This window comes from Toxorhynchites rutilus, chromosome 2 (assembly GCF_029784135.1).
Source record: "Toxorhynchites rutilus septentrionalis strain SRP chromosome 2, ASM2978413v1, whole genome shotgun sequence".
Taxonomy (NCBI): Eukaryota; Metazoa; Arthropoda; class Insecta; order Diptera; family Culicidae; genus Toxorhynchites; species Toxorhynchites rutilus.
Window position 1 is genome coordinate 195,420,635 of NC_073745.1, and position 23,018 is coordinate 195,443,652.

General features: G+C 38.4%; 1 protein-coding gene across 7 annotated transcripts in view; it reads left to right on the top strand.

Annotated features, from left to right (window-relative positions):
- The first annotated feature begins 1,337 nt into the window (after window positions 1–1,337).
- The window catches only part of LOC129770333 (uncharacterized), a 33,104-nt gene continuing 11,423 nt past the window's right edge, over window positions 1,338–23,018 (top strand). For all 7 annotated transcript variants that reach the window (XM_055773076.1, XM_055773073.1, XM_055773075.1 and 4 more), the window contains exon 1: window positions 1,338–1,767. The gene's annotated coding sequence lies outside the window, so the exon portion shown is untranslated. The remainder of the gene's footprint in view (window positions 1,768–23,018) is intronic.

Genomic DNA, 23,018 nt, shown 5'->3' on the forward strand with positions numbered 1-23,018 from the left:
GTTATGATGTTTGGAAAAAAAATATTTTTTGGAAAAAAGGGAAAAAAGTTGATTTTTGGACCACCCTAAATGGTAAGGGGCACCCTAATGAAAAAATAAAAAAAATACAGGTGTAATATTTTGCGACAAGGAACAAAACTACAACTACGAAAATCCGAGAACCACAATATATCGGTTCGGCACGGAATGGCTGTAGAAAAATTCTACTGATCACGACGAATTCCTTTCAAAATTCCGGAGCATAACATCGTTGATAATTCAACTGCTTGTCCCACAGCAAGTAAATGCCCCATCATCAATGACCCTATGAAAATAACCATCCCACGATTTTTTGGTGAATTCAATAGCAATGCCAAGCCTCGTCCCAAATATTTACATGCAATAAAATCAAACACATAAAATCGGAACTAAACACAGACAATTGTGGTCAATCAAAATGCCACTATCCGAAAAAAAGATGATTCAAATAATGTCACAGGTAAAAGTGGTATGCGGCTGCGCGGTGTTAATTTTGAGCACATGCAGCCGCCCCCAACACAGCGCGCGTAATTGATTCTGCTGAGAAGAGCAATAAACCATTCGGTTCGTCGCTCATGGGAGTGTAATCTGTGGTCATTAGGGCATTCGCATCGATTCCCATAGTGTTTAGAAATCTCGTCCAGCCTTAGTCATTCAAATGATTGGCTTGGTGCTTGGTGATGTTCTTGCACCTGCGATGGCTCGTTGCGTTGTGCATTCATCATCCATTGAACCACTCTATCGTTCACCGTGATTTTTCGTTTTTTTTTTTTTGCAGATCCACCTTTCGTGCGTGTTGGTGTGCAGATGAAAAATTCTCCGGATATGAACAACAATGGAGCTTCCGCTTTCGAGCGAGATTCTAACGTGGTAAAATGCAAACGATCATTAGCCGGTGCGCTGGGCGATGAAAGCGAACAAGTTCAAACACTCCAATGACTCCCTCGTCGAAACCCGACGGAATGATGCTACCCGTTTCATTATGATGAACGAGTCACCCTCTAGATATACACGCAATGTACGCGATTTTCCCTCCCACTTTGTCGACAATCATTTCGATTGGGGGAAAATCAGAACATCGGAATGATCTCACAGGTAAACTGACCAACACAGCGGGACAAGTGACAAGTGACAACAGGTTGTCATACATACAGATGTGTGAAAACGACACACACAAGCGCGAGAAAATCTCCAACAATAAATAGAAATCATATGCTAATACCGTGGGTTTAAAATGTGTTCTTTCACTTCATCAAATAATGGAACAAACTCATTATAGGCAGAATACTGCCATTTTTGGAATTCAGTATTTCACGAGAACTCTCAGCGGCCAGACGAACATTTCAATTGTGGCGAATAGTTTGTGCTAAAACTACAAAACTCTCCCCCCTTATAAGCGGATCACAGTGTTATACAATAAGTCTCTGCCAAGTTTACATAAGTTTTGTAACAATCTATCTGAACCATCGACTGCGTCACTAACTGGATTCTGCGCAATTGAGCAAGCACTAAATGGAATATTGTTCATGTGTTCTTCCGGAATAAAGAAAAATATATAATATGAAATTTTGTTCTGTGAGATTCAATTATAAGTGATAATCGTGACAGGTGAACATATATAGTTATTTTTGTGAAGAGATTTGAAGGTGTCGAACACAGAAGAAAAAAAATCACTGTGACAGAAAGTAAAAAAAAATTATCATTTTTTTCATCACTGCCCAAACTGTGAACATTGGATGCCCTATCGGTGTAAGTATTCATTAATTGTTATTGAAATTTTATGGTATATTGTAGAAACTCATGGAATACAACACGTTACGCGGTGTTAGCCATCACCGTAGCTTTCACCCTTATTAGAATTCATTCTACCTATCGGTCGTGTGCATACATTGAATAACACGAACGAAATGTGTGGTTTTTTGAGCAAATACATTCTGTCGAGATTAACTGTTGATTTATACAGAAGCACACGTGACTACATAACAGGAAGCAACTTGCAAGTTGTACAATCATAATATCATTTGTGTTAAAATGTTGGAAGTGCACTCTGGGCACATGAGGAAATTGAAATAATCAAATTTCAAAGACACAACTAATGTTGAACGAAAATCAAGCTCACAGTAAAGATATTTACAAACGTTTGAAAATACTGAAAACGAAAAAAAACAATGAAAATATTAGATTATAAAGAAGTACACATCTAAAAAAAAACAATGCAACGATCGAAATTCAGTCAACCTTAATTGGTTGAGCATTTTAAAACCCTGAACACCCCTGAACATCTTTTAGGTGTGTGAACATAGAATGACTCCTCTATTTTGATTTTGACGCTTGTTTTTCAGTTCTCAAAATGGCGTCCAAGAAAAAGAAGCATTGCTTGATTTTTTTTTCAGTATTTTCCTATTTGCGCTGTTATACACGCGTATACTGTCACTCAGAATACATCTAATAACAGTTCGGCTGAAAAATTTATAAGGTAACATAGTAAAACAATTTTTTTGCAAAATTCAATATTATCATTCAAAATAATTGCCTTCAAAGGCGATACAGCGATTATAGCGATCTTGCAAATATGGTATCTTTTCGATACCATATTTTCAGTACTCTTTCATTTTTTCCAAAATAAGCCTCAGTTTCGGTAATCACTTCATCATCGGTCTTGAATTTCTTGCCAGTGAGCATTCTCTCCGGGTCTGCGAACAGAAAACAGTCGCTGGGGGCCAGATCTGGAGGATACGGTGGATGCGGAAGCAATTCGAAGCCCAATTCATGCAATTTTGCCATCGTTTTCATTGATTTGTGATTTTTCCATTTTTTTTTCACAATAACGAAAGTTGCTTCACTCTCAATGGTGTAACTCACGAACCAATCAACCAATTGCTGTCAAATTTTGACACGTATCCATTGAAAGATGGTACTTTGTGATAATCAAGTAGAGTTTTGCAAGGGGCGCCATCTAGACGTCAACCTTATGAACTTTTCAACCGAACTGTTAATAAGTTATTTGGAACGAAAATCTAAACTAAGTAGTTGTTACGAAAATGATGCCAGTAACTACGGTGAGACGGTGTTCCTCCAGGAACGTTGAGGTCATTGGAGAAGAATAATAATCATAGAAATAAAACTATAAAAACAGATTCGTTTCAAGCCGACATTTATGGTTTTCATTTTTTGCTTCTACTTTTCGCCGAATAATCTCTTGGTTTTCTATAACTTGACCTAGCATAATACAAAACGTCTGAAGAAATTGGCACATGGAATATATGCAGAAAATGCAAATGGTTCAGAAAAATTTTAGAGATAAAAAATAACCTCAGACACCAAATTTCTACGAAACAAGAAACGACGAGCCCCCGTTACGTACCACCAAATGCATCATATCATAGTCCTTCTCAAAACCGGTGTTGTTGAATATTGAAAGAATATTTGGTTTCAGTTTCTATCCAAGCTTCTGCTCGCGAAAACTTGTTCGAAACGGTTTTTAGTCTTCTTTAATTCATTCGCTCCATTAGTGCACCAAGCTAGTCGGCTTAGCCTGCTCGACATTGTCTTATGTCAATCCAACATTAACATTTCTTATGCAGCAAAAAAAAACACCGGTAATCCTGAATGCTAAAGGAGCCTTTTGGTCAGTTTCTATTCAAGTTTCATCTTTCGAAAACTTGTTTCACATGGCGTTCAACCTTTCTTTATTTCATCTTATTTAACGCATCGACTCTCAGCCGGTTAAGTCTGCATGACAATTGTCTTATGTCAACTTAGCATTGTTCTGTGTGAGGAGCGGCACACGACATCGGTATTCCTGCTTGATGCCTATTGAAGGAACATTTGGTTGAGTTTCTTCTATCAAACTGGTGTCATTCTGTTATCAACCTAAATTGATCAATGTACTGATCATATCAATCCTTGTTTTCAAACGTCTTTATTGAATCACTTTTCTAAGCTATGGTAGGGTAGTGCGACATATTGCGGTATGCGGTATAAGAATGATTTGAAATTTGGGTCCTTAAGATGTTTACTCGCAATGCACAACACGATCAATTTGTCTAGTCTCTCGATTTGTATGGTACCGTAAACCGGAAGCAAATTGATCACGATTTTCAGAAACATGTAAATGTTTCCGAAATGTTCTATTTAATCTATACCCAATCATTTTTTAAATCAGTACTGGTAGTAAAGTCACAAAACGCTATAAAAAGTTTCATTGAAAAATTTCGGTAAAAGTTTTTTAGCGGAAAATTTTATAACATTCCTTCGGGGTCAAATTGATCAAACTATTGGTTTTCATTATTTCACATTTCATATGCACGAACATGAATAGAAATTCACTGATTTCTTTACCTATGATAATGTAAATGATAATTCAAGGGTTTGAGGATACCAAATCTGAATTAATGCACCTGAAGATGTAGTCGCGCCTTTCTCATATTTCGATATAAAGTAGGAGCTGTAGATCATCCAGAGATCGTCCGGGCTATGCTAATGTAGCCATAAACCCTTGAAATTGTCACCAATGAGCTAGTATTGACAAACCATTTAGTTCGATATGCGCATGATGGGATTTGGTTCTGGTGACCTGCCTCGGAAACGTTTTGATGTGATGAAAATATGTTTCGTTACCATGCTTAACACTAGAAACACCGAAACTTAGTGTATACCTATATTGCCCAAAAGCAGTCAAAATGATTGCTTCGTGAAAGAATATGTGATGTGTAAAGAAATTTATTTAAAATTATTTTTCAATAATTTTTATATCATTTACAGTTACATAACAAGTTATTAGTGAATATTAACAATAAATATAATATTTTACTTAAAAAAATCATTTTTGGACTATTTATGTATTTTTTTTTTAAATGAAGGTGGAAATCTTTTCATGTGTTTTTCAATCTATATAAATAAAAATGTAAGGCAAAATCTGTTGGTAAGCGGAACACCCGAAGAAGGGATGGTCCGATTTTAGCCTCCTGTATTTTGTTGTATTCGTCTCTTCCCGTAGATCAATATAGTGGAGAGAAAAATCGGAAAATTTTCGGAAAATCCTGAAGGAAGGTCGGAAAATTCGGAAAATTGAATTCCCACATGTTCGAAATTACATCATAATAAGCGTTGTTAGTCCATTCGATATTTGCGCTATCGAAATTGACCTTTGTTCGTAAGTGGAAATGGATTTTCAGGCGAAATAACACATTTCCATATCTTATATCTATAAATAAAATGGAAGGCCAAATGTGTTGGTAAGCGCAAAACCCGAGGAAGGAATGGTTCAATTTCAGTCATCTATATTTCGTTGTATTCGTCTCTTTCCGTAGAGTTATAAAGCGGAGAGAGAAATCGGAAAATTGAATTCCCATATGTTCTACAATTAGCTAAGCGTTGTTAGTCCATTTCATGTTGGTGCTAACGAAATTGATTTTTGTTCGAAAGTGGAAAAGGATTTTCAGACGGAATAACGCATTCCTGTATCTTCTATCTATATAAACAAAAATGGAAGGCCAAATGTGTTGGTGTGCCCTAAACCCGAGGAAGGAATGGTCCGATTTGAGCTGTCTTTATTTTGTAATATTCTCTGTATCAAACATGTATTCCATGCAACGGAGAAACATGTTATTTCCAAATGCTCGAAGAATCTTGAACAAAAATTGTGTCTGAAAATAATTTTATATTATAAGGACGAATTTTTGTAGAAGTACTAGACAATTTATAGTAAAAGGAAATTGTAAAGGGACAAAGGGTAATCCATCAATGAAGAGTTCAATGATTGGACTCACTAACGTTCACTTAGTAAGAAAACGTGGATGTTTGAAAGTATTCAAATCAAAAAATCTATTTTGGGCGGGATGAAATTCATCGGGTCTGCTAGTTCTTTTATAAATTTTCACATATTCATGCTTAGAATCTAGAACAACTACTCTTTTATTTAGTCCTCTTTTATATACTGTAAGAACATTTACAGAGTTGGAAAACGGACATGTTATCTTCCGTTTGATAAGCTGATTTGGATAGTTCCCTTTTTCATTTCCTCTAATGGTTCCAACTAGAATTGTTTTCTTTGGTCAATAATTTTGTCGCGAGTGACATGCTAGGGAAAATCGGTGGTGATATTTCTTGAACATTTTGGAAACACGTGAACATCTCAGAACAACGTGTTCACTGAGAAGCATTGATGATATTTCCCCAAATAAGAAAAACCATTCAAAACATTCATTCCAATTGTATGTCAAGTTTATTGAGTTTATTAGATTTTTACAGTATATCTGCATTTGGTTTTCGTCGAAAATAATTGCTCGTCAACTGTAATATTTTGACCTAGTTGATAGCAAGCTTGACTATTCTCAATTATCACAAAGCATATGTGGAATATTATCAAGCAAAGCATTATATGCATATAAAATTTCAATAAATGCACATATTTTAGATAATTCGATTGTTCAATCATTCCTCAAAATTCAGCAGTCTACTTTTGTGCGTTTTTTTATGCTTGATAATATTGTTATCTATTATCAACGAGATAAGACCATTTGCCATAATGCTCGTTTTTGCGTAACCTGCTGGCCCTGTAACACCCTTGAAAATACAAGTAAATGGTAACCTTCCAGGAGACCAGTTTCGTCAAATCTTGACCACACAGTACAATCGACAACTTTTCCGGTCTCCTGGAAAGTGTTTTCTAATTCTTCATCAGAGTCTGCACTGTTTAGCACCCTACACCTCTTCCTGGATATATTGATGACATTTTCATTTTCATCATTGGTGATCGATGCCTCATCGTTATCTTCAGTGTCAGATGTTTCCCTTTGAATACAATCTGCCTCATCTCCACATGATAGTTTAGAATTTATTGTATCTGATTCTACAGTATATCGAATCACCCTTCACTTATGTTCGTTCACTTTTCTAATAACTCATTTTTATTCAACATTTATTTCCTGCATTTAGGCCTCAAGAGAAATGAAATAAACAACTTGTTAGAACAAGTTTTAATGCATAAAAATTCGAATAACAATTACTACTTTACATTTTTGAGAAACTGCAACTTATCAAGTATACGCCCAAAGTGACAATTTATCATGTACTTGTATGTTATCATGTGACGGTAATCGAAAAAAATGAAAACTGGCTTCCAATACAATGCCGAAACTGGTCACATAAGAAATTTACTGAATACAGTAATAAAAGTCATTTTATTATTAAAATTCCTCAAGCAGTCAAAATGACTGCTTTTGAGCTATATAGATATAATATATATATATCTCCAGAAATGAAGGAGGGGGGAGGTAACTACAATTATTAATAAACACAGTTATATGTTGTGTAAAAAGTCACAGCATTCTAAGAAACTGTGCCATTATATACATAACAGCTTTCCTAATTGAAATTGAAAAGCAGTCAAAATGACTGCTTTTCAATTTCTTTGAATGCTTGGGCAATCTAAACAGTGTTAAAAATGGAAACGAAAATGCGGTTCAGAAAAAGATAAATTTTATGCAAGAACCATCGACGAAAAGAACCTACAGATGATTATTGAATGTAAAAAAAGTTTTAGATTTAATTGATGGATACCTTCAAAACTTTCAGTTTGTTTTCATTAGTACTTTTGATCAATTTCACCCCGGTAATCAATTTACCCCCGGATGACGGGAATTTGTGGGAATTTCAAAAGTTTTAATAGTTAGCTCTCGTTATAACTCAGATAGACCGGGATTTCCGCATCGAGCATGCAGAATGGAATAGCGACACGCTTGCCACGGTTTGTGCATCAACGTTACCGAAAATTTCCAGTGAATCCGTGCGGGAACTTCTATGGACTCTGGAATTTCGAAAACATTGTCTTCACGGTTTATCCCCTTAGTATCAGCCAATTATTCATATTTGTGAAAGAAAAAGGAAAAAAGAAAAATAGCAACTCAAGCTTCGCCTAATGACAACTTGCTCAAACGGTCAGAGCGCAAAAGCAGAATATTTGAAATTTCCTATAACCGGTCTTGCTCCTGCCAGCGAGTCTTGAACAACACGCAATTCCCTTCGAATAACAGACGCTCAATGTCCATCGTGGAACATCGCTGTTCTCACTCTAGATTGTCGCCTGTTTCAAGAGGGTCTTTCACTAAAGGTGACAAAATCCCATTTTCTCTTGCATTTGTTCTGAACATTTCTGTTCTCTTACCCGTACTGTCAATAACGAACAACTAATGTTTGTTATAAATAATGCAAATCAGGTGCTCGTAAAACGATCGCTCGAAAGGAAGCTTGCTTTGGCGTTGGAAAGAAATACAATTTCGTAACAGCTGCGAGCAGTGTTGCCACATTTGCCACACCGATGTTCAATCAAATATTTTGATTTCAAAATTGCTTTACTTGTGTTGTTTTTTAACTCAAGTTCGAAATTTATTTTTGTTCTGGTCATATTCAGAAGAAAAAAAAACTATGCCTCACTCTTCGACATATGACGAGGAGTGAGGCATAGTGGGATCGTTAGAAAAAAACGCCATCGAAGCACCGCAAATGCGAGCGAAACGTTAATCCTTTTGCGTGTCCAACGTTTGTCCACTTTCTAGACGAATTTCTGGCTAACGGGTGTTCAATAAAATATGAGAATGATTTCAATACCTTTCTGTAAAAAAAAAGAAAGAGCGTATTTTTTTTTGTCACCGAGAGAATTGCTCTCTGGGTTCCTTAGAAACGGGTTGCTCGTTTCTTTTCACTCAGGTGCGGTCAGTTCGTTCTAAGATGACGTCAAAACAACCGTCGACGCGAGCGCGTCGTAGGGTTCATCGAAACGCGTGAAAGTCAAGGAAAAAAGTTCACAGTAGACCACTTTCGGGATGAAAATGTACCGGTGAGCACTGTTCACCAAATCTTGGCATCCCGGAACGTCGATCGAAAGACCGGTAGTGGCCGTCCGGCGTTGATCATGACGAAAAAGAAGAAGGAATCTCTGAAAATCATCCCGATTTGTCATCCCGATTTATTACATTAAATGAGCGTAAAAATTACAGAAATTGCCAAGACTCACAAATACTGGTAAGCATTTGTACAATATATGGGACGGCAATATAAGGTACGGCAATATAAGATTAATACGAGCGAGCGAAACAAAAGACACGTTTCCAATAAGCAATTACTTCGCCACATATGTACACGGCCCAGACCAAGATGGATATAGTTCTCCTTCATTCTGGAAAGTGTTTTCTAAGAGTAAAATTAGAAAACACTTTCCAAATTCAATTTGTAATGAGATGTTACATCAGCACGCTTCTGCGTAACAGCATCATTAGCTATGTGGGTAGCGTGGTCATGTAAAACAGTATATCATTCTAGCCGGCCTTGGTTCGATCCCCATTGACGCCGTTTGAACTTTTTTTTGTGTGCAATCCCAAAAAAGATGAAAAACGAAAAAAGAAAAAGATGTCTGCTTTCATACATACAAACATTTTAAAGCGTTGGGGGACATATGACATTATTTTCCTTTTTGACGCTTCAATGCAGGAAATGACATGTTTTATGTCGAAAATGAAATGCTTTCTGGCAACACTAGTTTGGGTGTACAGACTCAGGGCACGTATATGACATGGTAGTCTGGACTGACTAGTGCATCAGTAAGACTAGGCGCAAATTGAGAAGCGTATAGCGCTCGTAAGCGAACGTGAGACTACCAACACGACTCATACGTGCCACAAACGTAGCGTGGTGGAGCGCATATTGAGTCGCGGTTTGGTGTAAATAACATGCCACTCGCATACAATGACTGATTAACACAGAGTTGCGCGATATACTTATTTACTAACACAATCACCCGACCAGTACAGCCATCCAGTGTCAAACCCACGGCGCTATATGATTGTTCACCAACACAACTACCACAACCGGCATGACCAGCACGAGAAACTGTGGTTCAGCCACAGCATCGCGCGAGTCGTGTCTCACGAGCGCTCCACCATCTCGCGTCATCTGGCCAATTTGCGCCGTTCTATCTGTTTTCATTAGCCACAAAAACAGGTGCTATATCGCGCCTAGTTACTCGCGCTATATGCGTCTCAATTTGCGCCTTGCCTAACAGTGAGACTGTGACGTGTTAGCTTTGCAAATATCATGGATCGGTATAATAAACTGACCAGACGTCCCGCATTTCACCAAAATGTCCCGCGTAAGATTCCGTCCCGCGAAACGTCCCGCATTTGGCAAAAGAAACGAAAATGTCCCGCGATATCAATATATTTAAATATCACAATTTGATCATGTTGATTTTCTTAAATGGATGAACCTCAAAAAAAACTTTCATTTGGCAGACTGTTCAAGAGCGCTTCTAATGCATCAAAAGATTAATACGTTGAGCTGGTTTCATCGCACCGACATTAGGCATTTTGTTTAGAGAGTGTCAACTGGAAGCGACAGCAACAAAATTGGAAAATGATTTTTATAAAAGTCCCCTATTGATCCGCAGGGACCAACTTGAGTCAGACGAAAAGTTCATCTTTGGTCCCCTAGCTTGGTCAGGGCTTAACGTTTTAAATAAGCCGGAAGAACTAATGTATACTCGACAAGAAGAGGCAGAGTTGTTTGATGAAGTATCGTAAATGAAGCGCTGGGCGGTCTTACGGAAGTTGGTCGGAACCTGAACCATGGCCGATGAAAAGATGTATGTCGGCGTGTTATTGTACCTTTTCGTGGCTTTGGTGGTCGTCTGTCTCTCCATTTTGGCCATTCACCCAAAAGTTTTCTATCGGGCGCAGCTGGGGAATGTTGGGAAGGTTGATGGTCTTCGCGACAATGTTTATCTCCAGCCGATCCATCCTCCAGTGTTCTTTTGGCATAATGGGCTGATCCCAGGTTTGACATAAAGACCACATCACCTTCCCAACTCCGGCAAGCACTTCGTACTATATATCTCCCCGTTCACTCGAAAGAAGAGCGGCTTGGACATTCCCTTCACGTCTGTCAGAGAAGGACCTTCTCCGAGAACTTGATGTGAATGATATCTTCGACGTCATCGCTTACCTGGGAAACGTAAAGTACCCGTGCTTGCCAGCCGTAAATGCTCTGATTGAGCGAATGATTTTTGGGCGTACACAAAATCTAAACCACCGAAAAATCACAACTGAGTGCCGATACTCAGAAAGAAATAATACTGATCAGTTGGACTCGCTAAACTATGGTTTATGTTCACATAACATATATACCGTTTTGTCTCATATTCCGAACACTTAAGCCATCATGGCCATCAACCAGTGTCTCAATTAATTTGATTTTTGGATACAATAGAGCCATCTTTTTCATTTGACTACAAGAAAATTGATATATAAATACATATTCATGGGAAAAACTAAAAATATGTTTAATCACTTTTGTCTCAAATCCCGAACACCATTTTTGTCACTGACTCATATTTCGAACACTTTTGTCTCAAATTCCGAACAGCAAAAATGCATTTTTTTTTAAATCATAACTTTTAAACTACTGGACCGATTTATATGATCGATATATCTAATTGAAGTCAATTAGTTAGTCTTTATTGAAAAATTTTTGTATTTATTGATTGTATTTGTTTCTTATAGTTTTCATGGTTTCGGGACCAAGGGCGCAATAACGGTATCGATACCTGTAAATGATGTTAAAATGAAGTCTATAACCCAAAGAATGTAATGATTTTGAATATTAAATTATTTATAACATTAAAGTTCAGTAAATTCACATTTAAAAATAAAGTGTTCGCAATTTGAAGCATGCTTAGAAACTTGATTCATATTCCGAACACTACTTCAATATTAATTTTAATGAAGATTTCTGCATAAAAAATCTTTTTTTTTCACATATTTATTGTAGGTTCATTCATTCTCTAACATGAAAACAACAAACAAAATAGTTGAAAAAACTACAAAAAACTTAAAAATGAACGATGCTTGTTTTTTACGGAATTTGCTAACGCAAACATTTTATCATTGGTTTTGACTGTCAATTTGTTGCAAATGTCTAATATTATAAATTATAGGCTGTATCGATACCTGTAAATTAACTATTTATAACATAAATATTTAGTGAATTTACATTTAAAAATGAAGTGTTCGGAATTTGAGACTGTTCGGAATATGAGACAAAACGGTATATAACGTTTTGTTTCTTGTGTCCCGCGTTAGACCTCTGACCATCTGGTCACTTTAGATATAATGAATTTGTCTAAATAAGTTTATTTATTTTGTATTTTAACAAAATGTATACATTTATTCATTGCTGCGTAAAGATAATCTATTTAGATTTTTTTTCTAATCAAAACCTAGGGGAAATTGTGGTTCGGTTATTCAGAGTTTACCTTCTTGAAGCTCTTTGTAGCTCTCCGATACCTCCTACTGCAGTGCTTGAATTAAGCTATCAGAACTAGCAGAATCACTAGGTTTTTCATTAGAGATATTGATAGTGCTGCTCCCGATTTCATTTGACGGAATATCCCTCTTGGGATAGTCATGTTTCGTCCCATTAGAAAACTGGACCAATTCTGCGGATGTTATGGATGATTTATGATCTTTTACTCTTGCTTGATGTCAATCAAGATCTTTCGGCGAGCCGTCTGGTTTTGATTTTCCGAGGCATTAGAATCGTTGGCCTTTCTGACAGTAGGAACAGCTAAACATAAACAGTTGTGTGTAATAATTGTAACTATAATAATGATTTGTTCAAATTTACCTGTTTGTATCAGTTTTCGACGATATTGTACTTCCAAGTCATCGATATGAATGAAACAATCTGGACTGAAGTGAAGCGAGCAAATGTACATGTTTTTAGTATTGCTGTTTGGGTCCTGTCCAAAGAATCGAAGCCATTTCTTCCGAATAGTCACATCCCTTGGGGATCGATGGAAAGATAATTTGTGGGATACGTTTTCATAATTCGAGTTGGACTCGAGCCCGGGTATCAATGACCGAACGCTCACGCATCTGGGTGTCACAAATCGAGCCAAAGAGTTGTCTGAAAATTCGCCGTCGAGCCACCGTCAAAATACCACTTTGAAAAGCAACACAGAAACAACGCATCCTGGGTACTAGTTCCATTATTTTAACTTTGATGGTTAACTAACTCCTCTATCTCACGTATTGATTTTCAAAATCATACCAAAGTAGCCGGAAATCCTTTTCAAATAAAAATGGCAAAGAATTATTTTTCGAATAGTGAATTCAATCGCAACGAATGGGAAGAAGGTGGTCCCAAAACTCGTCTAGGATCACTCGTGTTTTATACCGATAGATCTAAAATTGGTAAATCTACGGGAGCTGGGGTTACTGGACCAGGAACCGACATGTCAATTCCAATGGGACAGTGGCCTACAGTTTTTCAAGCAGAAATACAACCTATTCTAACATGTACAAATATTTGTTTGGCTAGAAAATACAGGTATGCCAATATCAGTATCTTGTCAGATAGCAAAGCAGCTCTTAATGCAGTAAAAGCATACACATGTCAGTCAAAGCTAGTTTGGGAATGTATTCTATCCTTAAAACAACTAGCTACTACTAACGAAGTTGATCTTTACTGAGTGCCTGGTCACTGCGGTATAGAAACTAATGAAAAAGCCGATCTCTTAGCAAGATTAGGATCTTCAACTAAATTCGTCGCCATTTTGTGGATTATCTACATCATGCATGAAATCTGAGCTCAAAATCTGGGAAAAAATCAAAGCCAACTGGAGGGCTCTCTCAACACCAAGACAATCCAAATTATTCATCACATCTTGTAACAGAATAACACGCAACCTACTCAGCTTGAATAAGGCAGATTTGAGTACATTAACCGGTCTGTTGACCGGACATTGTCCGAGCAGGTATCACCTTAAAAAAATTGGAAAACTGGCAGATGATAACAATGTGTCAATGCAGTACACTAATTCAGCGGAGACTGCGGATTCTTGGAAAGGGCATTCTTATGCCTAACGAGATTTGGTCTGCTGAACCAAAACAGGTAAGGAACTTCATAAAGGAAGTCATACCTTCGTGAGGAGATATACAAAGTCCTGGTGCGACTATCACTTATTCCCTGAGCGATAGAACGAACTGACACTGCATACATAGCAAACTGGAGTGCTCTACAATAGATCAAACTAATGGTCGCAGTGGTACAATGCTCCAACAGAAGAAGAAGAACATCCATACCTCTCACGCTAAAGGTCACGAGTTCAATTCTCACTCCCGACATTCTTCCGAAATATGGACGGTGAAAGTGACGAACCAGCCAAAAGTATTGAAAGTCACTATAATACAGAAAAAAATGGTGTAGCATTTTACTGCACTACTTTATTCGAACCATTTTTTCGAGCGTCTACACCAATCTTTACAACCTGTATTTTACAGAACACGGGCGTCTAAATAAGAATTATGTTCAGCTACAACTATGGTGAACACAATTTCCATTGAGACTTACGGTATCCGTGTTCTGTCAGAAACAACCTTTGAAGACTGGTGAAGACACTCCAAATAATCAGAGTCTACACCAAGGGTAAACAATCAACTGTCCGGAAAAAAAACAGAGTGAAGAGAAAATTAGTTCTTGGTGGTTGACTTTTTGAATAAAACCATAACTAAAGTTTGAGCTGTGACTAAAACCTTGGTTATTTGTCCACAGCTTCAAATCCCTTGTCGAATCACGATCTTCCTGGCGAATTTGTCTGCGAAAAAGAACATAAATTTGATGGGGAAACTCCTCAGGCCTTATAGAATTTATGTCCTGGGAGCTGTCCAAAGTCCATCTTCACGTACGATTCGTTCCGACAGTTCCGTGTTTGCCTTAATTGCTCTGAATACCTTCAACCTCAGTCAACCTCACAAAAACAGTTATACGTTCATGGAAACATTTCGGCACATCATACACGGTCTATTTAGCCACTTCCAGCGATTTCGCGATTTTAGTACCTGGTCACGCCGTATTTTCAATGTTTTCGATATTTTCAATGTTAAAATTTTTTTTGTTCTCTCTCGGCTTACATTCTGCAAAACTTTTTCGATACAAACAGGATAAGCTTGAAATTCATACCGTCGAAAGATACAGGGATTTCAAACAATTTGCTGTCGAAAGATTTCAAATACGCCTACTACGACCGCTGTTATAAAATGAACAGTGACTCCGGATTCTAACTGAATCAAATCTTAGCGAGAGCTTATTCAAGGTCCCACTACAATTCTGCTCACTCTGTAGAGCAAATGGGATGTGTTTATGAACGCTGACCTATTCCATGAAACTGCAAAAATAAATAGAATCTTTCGTCGGAACCCTCTCATTTGGATACCTTAGTTCCGCTTTCAGATTTAAACAAAGAAAAAATGTCAAACTAAGCGGAAGTGACAAGTAGGTGTTCAACAGTTCTATTACGTAGAACACTGGTACCCGAAATTAGTCTGCGAATAACAGACAACACTACTTACATTGATGTTTCCCAGCATTTACTGGTCTAGGAGGTACGCAGATACTATTGAATCATATGAGATTTAGAAAACTGCCAAGAGAGAATCAGAGGCGAGTGTGGGATTTTCTGTTCCTGATAGCGTTTTTTCGGTATTCAACAAACCATCAATTTTGGAGAGCAAAGACCACAAAGAGAGGGGAAAACCGGAACCAACTTCCGCTGATTGGAACTGTTAATTTGTTACGCTTTGTGGTTTCCTGCCTACAAGTACCAACATGCCGACAGGGGGAAGGAATGCGTGATGCCATTAAATAGAATATAATTATATCATTTCAATGTACGCTTCTGACTGGGCTTTTGGTCTGGTGGTTCAGGTGGGTGTTCCGAGAGTCATCTCTTGATTCTGCGAGCCATGGCGCTTTCATTCGGTCCGTTCTGGAACATCTCTTTGTTTGGTTATCTCTCTGTCGTGTCGTGTACGTGATATGGTGTTGGGGGAACCAACGGGCGGTGGTAATTCATAGTTGATTGAGGTCAAAAACATTTCGGTTCTGTGACAGACCATAACATGATTCTCTGCTGTAGTTGAACACAGTTGGAATCAACACCAGACTTATTACTGTTTGGTCATAAATGTCGCCTCGCGTGAGGCAGGCTTCGTCTGAACGCCATTGTGTGGTTTCCAAAATGTTCATCAGAATAGTCAATTAATGCATTCAAATTGGCCTTTTCACTCTTGTGATCATTATTGAAGGGAAAATTTATGAACGTGTCACCGCAACGTGGAAGTGTTGCTGTGGGAAAATCGCGCTTGCGTTTGATTTTTTATTGTAGTGAGATGTTTTCTACACGTGAAGTATTTAAGGGAGTATTCTAGTCTGGAAATTTGAAAAAAAAATCAATTTATTTTTCTTCATATTTCAGTAGTTTAGGCATACAAGAATATACCCTAGAGAAGACTTATCGAAAATCCTATTATTTACCGAGCTAGAGCCATTTTAGTGATGCGGTATCTAACTTGGTACGGCCATAACAATGAACTTCAAACGCGTTTTTCTCGAAACTAGTTTTTTCAAACTGGCGAACACGATATCTCAAGTTCTACTTAACCGATTCATGTCAAATTTATATGGGTACAATCTGCAGGCATCTCCCTATCTTTATGAAACTCTAAAAAAAATTTCTATTTTTAAAAAATCGGAAAACGTAAGAAAAAACGTTTTAAACCGCATCAAACGGCCACCATTTTGCCAAAAAAGATATTTCTGACTTGTCCGAGGTTCATGCGATAGCGACATCTTTACTGATTCAGAATCTGTTCGATTTTTATGTCTCAGGTAACCAGACGGGCTGGAATCGTGTACGCCAAGACACAATTTTTTTTAACCCTCTCACTTCATCAGCTCTTAACTATTCTAGTTAGGAAGGTTTTTCTCCGTTCAATTTTTTTTTTATTTTTTGACCCCATTTATTTATTTATAAGGCTCATTAGCATTTTAGCTGTAACAGAGCCGGGTTTTAATCGTGTACATGTACATATGTTTTTTATGTTTCTATAAACTGTAAATTACACAGTAGTTAGTAGTAGCCATTTAGGCGTTAAGTTTTCTGTTCCATTACATTATGGTAAATTACACTGTAGTAGCCATTTAGGCGTAAGGGTATTCTATCTGTTCTTCCATTGTTCAGCAGACCGGACAGCGGAGACAGTTGATATTGATCATTGCTGGGCTATTTATAGAACAGCAGCCGGATGTTTCTTGCAGATCTGAGCAGTTCTATGGATGAATCGATCTAATTTCGGCCGTGGATCGATCTCCATCGCTGATGATGTTTTCGTGGACGTAGTTATTCTATAACAACACAAAGATGGTCAATTGAGGGTCTTGAGTTTGAACTCACGACCGATCGCTTAGTAAGCAAACGCGTAACCAAGTGGCTACGAAGACCCCCCTGATAGTCACCTTATGTGTGAAGAATTTAATGACTTTTGAGTCACCCTGTACTTCAGTAGAGCTGTCGCATGTCAAAATAAAAATAAAAACAGAAATTACTCTCTCGATAGCCATTCGGCCGTAGTTCTGTGCGCATGGTATCTAAGGAATTTTCGTGAAATTTAGTTTATTTAATCTGATAAAGGGTGTTTCACATCAAATTGCATCACGGAAAAAACGCTGTAGAAATTTAATTTTTAGGAATTATATCTTCAGCTTTCGCTTATAATCAGATAAGAGTGTATAGTTCACGTTGGCCTTGCTTCACTGTCAATTTTTCTTAAATTTGGAAAAATGTCGTCGAACGAAAAAGAGCGTCGTGAATTAATCCTGCGCACTCATTTCGAGAATCCGGAGTTGTCACATCGGGACATCGGTAAGATGCTGGGAATCGTCCAATCCACGGTCAGCAGAGTACTAAAACGATACTTCGAGAACCTAACCATCAACCGGAAGGTGAAGAACGGCAAAAATGGATGCTCCGTCAGTGAAAAAGATCACAAGCGCGTAGTTAAGCAGTTTAGACGTGATTCGAGAAGTTCGGTCCGGGATGTCGCCAATAAGCTGAATTTGTCAAGTTCATTCGTCCAACGGACCAAGCAGCGGGAGGGCCTGCGTACATACAGGGTTCAGAAGGCTACTAACCGCGACGAAAGGCAAAACATGGTGGGGAAGACGCGAGCCCGGAAGCTGTACACCGAAATGCTGACGAAGCCGCATTGCCTGGTAATGGACGACGAAACCTACGTCAAAGCGGACTTTCTTCAGCTGCCGGGCCTGTTGTTCTTCTCCGCAGAGGACAAATTCAGCGTTCCGGAGGAGATTCGCAAGCAGAAACTATCCAAGTTTGCCAAAAAGTACATGGTGTGGCAAGCGATCTGCTCTTGCGGAAAGCGGAGCGCCCCCTTCGTGATGACCGGCACGATAAACGGGCAGGTTTACCTTAAGGAGTGCCTACAGAAGCGCTTACTACCACTACTACCACTATTGACGCAGCACGAGGGCCCGACCATCTTCTGGCCGGATCTCGCTTCGTGCCACTATTCAAAGGACGTGTTGGAGTGGTACGAAGCCAACGGGGTCACCATCGTGCCAAAGGAAATGAACCCGCCCAATAGAGAAATATTGGGCGATTATGAAGCAGGCCCTCCGGAAGAACCCAAAAGTTGTCAAATCGGAGGCGGACTTCGAGAGAAAATGGATTTCTGTTCAAAAAAAACTACAACCTGACGTTGTACAGAACCTTATGGACGGGGTAAAGAGGAAGGTGCGAGCATACGGGCTTGGGCTCGAAGTATGAATAAAAAGAAAATGCCAAAAGTTGTTTAATAGTTTTTATTTTACTGTCTAAAATTTTCAAAAGGATCGGTCCACTGGGCGAATTTCTACAGCGTTTTTTCCGTGATGCAATTTGATGTGACACACCCTTTATGTTGGACAAATCATCAGTTTAGACGACTGTTCACATATTCTAGGAGAGGTGAACAGATATTTTGTTTAAACTCAGCGATTAATTAGACATTATTTTCATGTTTGGGGGCAAAGTGGTCATAGGTGAATAACAACTTACAATGTTCTGTTTACTAAAGCTGATATACCTCATCACATGCTGTTCTTGAAGAAGATCCTTTTGTTTTTGACCCTGGATAAATATGCCATTCCAACTAAACCAAGCCTTATTATGCGGAACGTTATGTGTTTCTTACTACGTTTTTGTATGCAAGATAAAATTTAAATTGTGGCTCTAGGTGAATAGGCCAAGCTTATTCCATGCATGTACCTACTATAACAAATGTGATTTGAACAAATTTGGACGAAAAAAACGCATAAATCTATCCCATTTAGCTTGATATATACGGGTGACCACTTCCAAGCACAAAAAAATGTTCAATTTTTCACCTTTTTTCCTAATGATGTAAAGTGTACTATTTTGAATTTTTATAATGAAAGCCGTTTGCTATCTTGAAGAACAATGAGTTGAACTATAATATTCTTCGAGAAACGGGAATTAAATCGGTATGTGGGTGCTGAAAATGGGCATAATCCTTAGGATGACCACTATGCCCCCACTTCCCCTACACCTTTTATTGGTGTCATACGCCCCTCATTCGAGCTAGCTTTTAATCGATCGCCAGATGATTATTTGGCACGTATTCGAACCTCTGGATTATAACACTTACAAATATTGTAAACATCATGCTTATACACTATTTGAGTCAGATTTACATAGCTAAACCATTAAATTAACGCATTTCGATGAACTCAATTCTGATCATGAGTTGTCCAATTCAATTATGATGTTTTATCCACATGATTTCTATGGCAACCGCTTGGCGCGTTGCAGTTTGTTTATTGTGTCCTTCGCGCATAGCAGAAATAAAGTTTCTCTGTGTTGAGCGTGTTGAGGGTAACACTTTTAAAATGCCCAAGGAGAGGCAATATTCTAAAGAAAGCCTAAATTATGAATGGATCAAACAAGTAAACTGAAGCAATGATGAATGCAACATTCACTTGAGAATTCGAATGTATTCATTCAAAAATTGTGATTTCTAAAACCGGACAAACCATAATCATTTTTTGGACAAACTATGATCAGAGGTGTTCAAACCATAATCATAATTTCTCTTTGAAGAAAGTCGTTAAAAAACATAAAAATTTGAGTATAGTATTAGCAACTAGAGACTTGTGACTTTTCAAGAAACCCAAACTCGTATCGATTATATGTGATTTTCATGAAGAAAAATCGATTTCTTCTTCTTCTTCTTCAATGGCACTAACGTTCCTAGAGGAACTTCGCCGTCTCAACGTAGTATTACTTGCGTCATTTTTATTAGTACTTAGTTGAGATTTCTATGCCAAATAACACGCCTTGAATGCATTGTGAGTGGCAAGCTCTAGAATACGCGTGACCACAATGCAAGTCGGAGGAAATTTCTTTGACGAAAAATTCCCCCGACCAGAACGGGAATCGAACCCGAACACCCGGCATGTTAGTTATGACGCTAACCACTCGGCCACGGGAGCACAAAATCGATTTACATTTACTAGTTGCGGAAAAACACCCCAAATCGGACAAACCAAGATCATTTACCTTAGAAATGTGAGGGATTTATACACATGATGTTTTTCCCGCGCCACAATATGTCTAGCCTACTAAACTTTTTTTGGGTGGTTGTTTCTGTAGCTGTTGTTTACTGTGACGATTTATTCCGGTCACGATTCAATCGGGCCCGTACCTCTGGAGTGTGTTCTTTCCATCCGCGATCTCGGTGTGATTATCGACAACAAACTTCAATTCAACCAACACATCAATGTAACTACCACCAAAGCGTTCGCAGCCCTAACATTTGTTGACGTATTACCAGCAACTTCCAGGATAATTACCCGTGACCGGAATAAATCGCCCCAGAAAACGCCAACAGGAACAACCGCTCAGAAAAAAAATTAGTTGGCTACAAATATTGTGGCGCGGGAAAAACGTCATGGGTATAAAGCCCTCCAGAAAAGGCGTAATTTCTATTTCAAATTTATTCTGGGGCGAAGTCCCCATTTAACGAGGATAAGAAATCGAGGCGGCCAAGATGACGCCAAGACGACTCGCATCGACCACCGACCGCCTTCGGAAGCGGCGATCTTTCACACACAAATCTGTGTTTCACTGATTGCCCGGTTAGTTTGAAACACAGGATTCGATCCTTTAACAATGTCAGACCGAGCTTTAGCGAGCGTCGGAGGGCGTACGATTGCCCGGGGCTTTACCTTTGCCCATTAATGTTTTGTTTTGAAAAACAATACCCTGCCACAATATTCCTAGCCTACTACTCTTTTTCTGAGTGGTTGTTTTCTGCAGCGATTTATTCCGGGAACCGATTAATTCGTCTATTGTTCTCGCAAAGGCAAGAAAGGATCACTGCTTCTAGAACTGCTTCTACAAAGTCAAGGGTTAATGATTTACCCTTTTCAGGCTCACCGAAACCTTCTAATAAAGAATGATTTATGAAATTTCTTTGCCTACATAAATAATATCCGAAATTATACGAAATGAAACGACAAGCAAATTAAATTAAATAAAATTAAAAAAAAAATAAAATTAAAAATGCGTAGGAAACATCTGTTTCTCTAAGACTGAACGTCAGCGTGGGATTGTACCCGAAGAAATAATCCAAACGATGTCAACTGGGATCGAACCTTGACCGGCTGAAATGCAAGGCTGTTTTACACGACCACGGCATCCCGATTTATCACAGAGAATGTGCTACTCCCCAGCAGCGACATAGTGAGGGTAGACAGCGCGATTTCTTCACTAACTATGGGTTTCTGATATTCTGAGAAAGCTGCTCACTTATACAAAAGTTCACTTTGAGCAGTTTATCCGTATTTAGAAGGTTAGGAACAATCTCTACCAGCTTCGCTTATTCGCTAGTCCAATCTCTGCATTGCGTGCTTTAACTGAAGCAAAATGATCCTCAATTGCATTTGAATTATTTAAGATGTGCTAGCGATTCATTTTCGATTGAAAAAATTGCCAAGCCATTGAGTCGGTCTTGGTTCATTCTATAACGCAGACAATTTTCAATCAATTTACGATTGCTGAAACTATGTTCGCACGATGCGCGGTCTATGCCATTTTTTCTTTAGTGTAAACCAGACTAGCAAACTCTTTCATTCCAGCAAAAAATTGCTCAAAAATTGAAGACGTATGAAGAAGTATGCGTTCTTATAATGCAGCTTAAGAAATATAGTGTGTTTCAGTTAGAATTTGGTCGCTTATTTTTATTCACTTCAGCGACCCTAGTTGTCACATTGAGAAACTATTGACAGCGTTTTGACCCGGGCGGTTTGTTTTTTCAGTAGTACAGAATTCGTCAAGGTTGAAGGATACACCCAAAAGTTATCGACGATGGAACGCGAAAGGCAAAAAAAAAACGCACAATCACATTGAGAACCCGAAGTGGTCGGGAGGAAAGATTGCAAAATTCCTCAAGTTTCCAAAACCGACTGTAAATACCGTACTCAAACGTTACCGGGAGACGTCGAACACCGATGAAAACTTGAAGAAAATGAAAGAAATTGTGCTTGAAAATCGGCATACCAACTTGAGAGAGATGTCTAGTGAATTTGGCATTGCATATGGAACGGCACAGGATATTGTTTTGGGTATGAGGCACGTGGTAGGCTCGTTCCAAAGGACCTGAATTTCGTGCAAAAACATCAACAAACAGTTGCTGAAGAGATGATTTCTCGCGTAACTTTTGAAAAGGTCCAATGTAATATTTTCGTCAACTCGAGAAAAACGAAGTTGAAGACCCGAACATTATTCCGCGAATTGTCTTAAAAGTTATCGATCTTTATCGCTCCTCTCACCACTAGCGATCAAGAATAGCTCTCCAAAACCAATTGTAGCTGTTGTTCCGTGATTTGAGTTTAAAGTTGGAGCCAAGGAGCGAAAAATGTTACATTGGACGTTTTGACTGGCCGCGTTTGCACATTGGACATATTACGTTGCACGATAAGAATTTGAAACTCACTACTAAACAACAATCCAAAAATCAGCATTTCGTTCTAAAGACAGATTATTATTGTTATCACCCGTTGAATTGAACTGAAATCGATAACAACTA